This window comes from Puma concolor, chromosome A2 (genome assembly GCF_028749965.1).
Source record: "Puma concolor isolate L17-30 chromosome A2, mPumCon1.1.hap2, whole genome shotgun sequence".
Lineage (NCBI taxonomy): Eukaryota > Metazoa > Chordata > Mammalia > Carnivora > Felidae > Puma > Puma concolor.
In genome coordinates, this window is record NC_141668.1 from 69,631,016 (window position 1) to 69,636,515 (window position 5,500).

The following is a 5,500-nucleotide window of genomic DNA, read 5'->3' on the forward strand; positions in this document are numbered from 1 at the left end:
GGGTTCTTGTTCATTTGGGGTTCCCATCAGGAAGTTACTTTACCCAATAAAGCACATACTATAAAGCCTACCCTTTGCAAAAAGAAAGAACAAAAGTGTCAAAGTAAGTCACAGAACACAGACATAGGGAACCAAAATGTGTAGACAAGCAGACAGGGAAAGATTCAATTCTCCATTAATAAATACTAGTAGTAGGCAGTTTGTAAAGTGTTTTCCAGGGAAGACACACTTTCTTTGCAGTACTAATGGTGAACAAACTAAGAATTTTCTGCGAACAGTGAAATCATCAATATGAGGAGTAGTTTCATATAGTACATGTAACAATATTCCAGCACAGAATGGGGTTAGGCAAGACTCGCTGAAGATCCATAGAAGGGAAATGCATAAAAGAAACAAACAAAAAGAAACTATTATCTTTTCCATATTAGACCAAGTTTTTACCAGTTCTTCAGGGAAGAGTAATTAAAATTTAATACTAATAACTAACCCGTGTGCATCATTTACTTTTTTTTTTTTGCAGAACACTCCTTTATTATAGCAATGTATAAAGCAAATATACCATTAAAGGTTTACAACCACAACTGTACATTATTATGACTGTTGGTGTTACTCAGCTTGCTCGCATTTAGGGGAATAGCTTATACATAATTCTTGAAATTCACTGAACGTCTTCATAAAAATGTGGGATTGAAATGCATGAACACATTTCTAAGCAGATCTAAATTTTCACTCTCCTGAGCAGCTCTAAATTTTCACTCTATTCCTAGCCTCAGCATTTTCACACATCCTTTGCGAGTTCACCAAACTCAAGGCCTTTTGTTACTAAGAGAACCAGCAAGGCTACGTTTGCAGTGGCAACATCCTTACAAGATAATGAATAAAAATTGGTGTTTACCAATAGATTTTTGACCTCGTTCCTTCTTCCTTTAGGGCAACCGAACTTTCACTGGGCATTCAGTCCAACCACTAAAGACTGAGTATCCTTCAAATCCCTCCTTTAAAAGCACTTCAAACCGGCATTTCCATTTTAATAGTCCAGTGAGGATTGTACCCTTCAATCTGAAAGCCCTCAGCCTTGAAGTCATCAATTGTCTCAACTTTTGGAGGGATTTTTGAGCTTGGGTAAAGGCAGTGGTTCTTGCTGTAGCTGCATTTTCAGGTAAATACGTGCATCTCCCAAAGTATATACGAAGTCACCTGGCTTCGGGGCAGTACTATCATGTATGTAGGTGGGCAGGGTGGAGCGGCGGTGTGGAAGGGCACACCCAGGTCCAGGTCTCCTGACCTTCAGTACAGCTGTCAGGACAGCTCACCGTTCACCGTGTAGGACTGGCAAAGGGCATGGCATGGAAGTAAGGTCATAAGACGAGGATCTTTTGGATTCCATCCACACAGGAAAGATGATGGTATTGGTTGTGTCAGTCACCTTTTGCAGACCTTTTGGTCTACTCCTTGACCTGAATAATCTGAATCCTTATCTTTGTATTCTGCCCCCAAATGCCTCTCTGCTGATAGCCATAAACTGGGCCTAAATCCCCTTCTCTGTTGGGAGAATCCCAGGCTGTCCAAGAAATCTCAGGGTGCACCGGCATCCCGGGTATTCACTCCCTTGGAAGACAGTTCCCTAGCGTTTGTAGGTCTCTTGGTAAAACCACAGCAACTCCTCCAAAACACCCTTTCAGAATACACGTTTTGTTGTCAGCAGAGGAAATTGATCTCTCACTCCGGCTATAGTGCGCCTGCGTGCAGAGCACCCACAGCATGCTGGTGCGGTGTGATCATCCTTCCGGAACCTGCAGCGTAGGCAGGATGTGCTGCTCCCTGTGGGGTGGCGGCCATGACTGGGAGCCCCCTGCTGCGGGGCTGTAGGAGCAGGTGGTGGGCGGGCAAGGTGGTGCGGGCCCTTCTGTGTGCCTCTTTTCCCTCGTTTACTCACTTCTGAGAAGCTTGCTTCCTTGGACAATTACTACATTAATGCACATATGGAGCCTTGAGAATGGTATATGGTGCAAGAAAGCGAGCAGTTTGACATGATACAGCTCAGGCTTTGAATTCTAGATCGGTCACATAACCACCAATGTCAGTATTTTCAAGGATGAACACAACAGTATCTGTCATCCTACATGTATTTCTGGAATCTTGCCATTCTCACATAAAGAGGTATAGTCAAATTCTCCTCTAGCTGAAAATGCGTGGATTTGTGACTACCTTATAACCAAGAATGTGACAGAAGTGACACTGTGTGACTCAGAAGCTAGGTCAGAAAAGGTGATGTGACTCCCCTTGCTTGCAAGAACACTTGTGCCAAAATCTAAATCATTGTGTAAGCAATCCAAGTATCCTGAGGCTGCCATGCTATGAGGAAGCCCAGACTAGCTTACATGGAAAAGCTCTAACTCCCTCTCTCTCTCTCTCTCTCTCTCTCTCTCTCGGTAGGTAGATAGGTATCTTTTTTTTTTGTTTCAATTTGAAAGTAGTCATTTATTAAACTGGCTAGATTATAGAAATAATCATAGTAGATACCTTAGATCTACCTTCTAATCATCCTTAGATCATCCTTCTAATAAAGCTCTTGATCTGGTCTTCTCTGTTGTCGGCATCTCCACCTGCTACAAAACAGGTGGACTTTTTCTTCATCCCCACTTGTGGAGAAGATAATCTGAAGGGCCATAAGAAGTTGTTTGCTTCTTTGAGATGTTTTCCATCAATATAGATCTCGTGATTCAAATCCTCCATGTAGATGATGCCATATTTACCAGGAGATTGAACAATCAGTGTTTTAGCTGTCAGGGTAATTCACTTCTCGTTGATTTTGTCATAACCATGTTTGCAAATCATTTCATTCACCAACTTCAAGGTTGGGTATCCCCTTGCTATATATGGTTTCACAATCTTTAGCATGTTAACTGAAGCCTTGTTGAGCTTAACAAAGGTGCCATGGAAGATCTGGCTAAGACGAAGAAGCTGCAACACCTGTAATCTTTGGGCTTACACCATTGATACCTCTGATGCTGATGACAAATGCCATTTTGGGTTCTGCAGAAGTTGCCAGCTTTTCTTGCCATCTTAGCCATTTGAATCTCAGTTCTATACATTTGCCTATATTCCCTGTAGTGATACTTGGCTTTTTCACAGAGAAGCTGCCACCTTGCCTTTTGAAAATCTTTGGCAAATTTCTTTCTCAAATGCTAGATCTTCAACATTTTGAAATTCCTTCACTTTTTCTTAAGGGTTTCTGGCACAACAGGAACCTTCTTTTTCTTCTCTTCTGTACCCTTCATGGTTCCAACTGGAAAACAGCTCTAGATAGATATCTTGATATCAGTACATCTCAAGAGAGAGAGGGAGACCAGCTTTTAGTTTCAATATAGCTGATATCTGACTGCGGCCTCATGAGAGAGCCCAAGACAGAGTGGCCCAGCTGAACTTTTCTTAAATATCAAGTCCACATATTCTGTTAACCTAATAATATGAGTGTTTTATGCCACTAAGTTATGAAGTGAATTGTTACAATGCAGTAGTAATTTAGGATTGATATCTTGTGATCTTCAGCAAGTCATTTGATTTATAGGAGGCTTGGCTTTCTTACCTGTAAGATAGTGGCAAAGATAACAGCTAAGGAGGGTAAGTATTAAAGTAGCCCACCTGATAAACTACTCCTAGTAGCAAGACCCATCCTCATGTGTGGGTCCACTACTTCCTAGCCCCTCCTCACTGTCCTATTTCACTGTAAGGAAGCAATCACTATTACCTTATTATTACCTATATAGCAATCACTATTACCTTACCACTATTATCACTTATTATTAAAGGTAAGCAACCTTTCTACTATTGACCTAATGACAAGATCTCAAAACTTCTAGACATTTTGAAATCACTAGACAAAATACAGTATGGTTTATATGAAGTTAAACAGGCTTCTTCTCACTGGTTCATAGGAGATAGGGCATGGAAGAGTCTTATGGACATGAAAATATATTATTTAGGAGAAATCATACATCGAAGCACTGTGAACCACTAAGCATAAATTAGTTCACCAGATTCGTCACCAAAAAGAGTTACCAGGACCTAATAGCAATACAGCAGTTTTGGTTGGAGATGTAGAGAGTTGGGGGTAGGAATAAGATATATACCAACAGTGGAATACAGCCACATTGAAGGCTGAATTGCAAGTGCTTTCTTTCCCTCTCCTGACTTGCCCAGTGCATCCCTCCAATTTCATAAATCCTACTACATTCACTGAAATTTCTTGTTGACTACCAATTTGCATAGCCCCTCAGAATGTCCTCTATGTAGACCTTACTGTGTGTATAATTGTGTGTGTGTGTGTGTGTGTGTGCGTGCGTGTGTGCGCGCGCGTGTGCACGTGTGTATGCATTTGGGAGAAAAAATTTGATTCTATCTTTCTAGGTTCTTTGGTCTGATAATCAAATTAACATAAAACAGATTAATAAGAGAAAACAAATGTAATTACATATTTATTGACAGTCCATAAGAATATGAGACCCAAGGACAAGCCAGACAATTGAGACTTATGTGGCATCTTGAGCTAAGGAATGGGATAAGGGCCTGGGGTTTATAGGGGAGGAGGATGATTCACAGGATGATAAGAGCAGATGTTTGGTAATTAGATATTTGTCCTGCCATACAGATAGGTCAATTCAGATAAAAATGTAATCTGTCAGTAATAGCTCTTTTTCTGGGCCAGGACTTTCTCTACATTTTTTTCAGGTAGTTTACAAAAGAGATGAAAGTTACTTCTGAGTCTGCTGAATCTTGATTGCTCAAAATTGTCCATATGCCAAAGTGGCACATTTTGGGGCTACTTGTCCTTGAGCATCTTTAGGAAGGATAAGGAAAGTGGTGTGGCAGTAGATCTTTAACATTCAGTTCTTTAGAAAGAAAAAGCCCTGATTTTTAGCATTTTTCTGATTTCCATGGGGGTAAATACTTTCATCGTGGCCAATTTCAAGCTACCAATTTGCCGTTACTGAGCACAGAGCTGGGAGAGCCTGAGTAAGCAGCACACCATTATGCTCCCATCATACACATTATAGTAGGCATAAATAATTTCAAAAACATAGTTAACGATAAAATGTAAGAATTACATAATAGTAAAATGTAATGTTTTGACAATTTCATACCTTTATTTTAATATAATTTATTTATAATTTTATATAATTTAATTTTTAACAATGGTCGGGCAGAATTCCTCTCAATTTAGTAATTGGCTGTCACCAGCCAATAGGACACATATCTAGCATATCACTGGAGATTAGTTAATAATTCTACATCAGCAATTACAGCAAACCTCAGAGAAAGCTTTCCAGCAGTTATGCCACTGAAGGTGAGCAGAATTTGCCACTCCAAAATATGCCCCTTTGGCACAAAGCTTATTTTAGGATGATTATTTTTGCAAAAAACAACAGAAGTTACCCTTTTGCAAGAGACATTTACACTTATAAGGAAAATCTCCATTTGTAAGGGTGTCTCCTTCTCT

At 40.1% G+C, this 5,500-nt stretch overlaps 2 pseudogenes; both read right to left on the bottom strand.

Moving 5' to 3' along the window:
• Positions 1-1,008: 1,008 nt before the first annotated feature.
• On the bottom strand, positions 1,009-2,118 carry LOC112866341 (thymidylate synthase pseudogene; annotated as a pseudogene).
• Positions 2,119-2,552: 434 nt separating this feature from the next.
• Positions 2,553-3,089, bottom strand: LOC112866340 (large ribosomal subunit protein uL30 pseudogene; annotated as a pseudogene).
• Between the last annotated feature and the right edge of the window lie 2,411 nt (positions 3,090-5,500).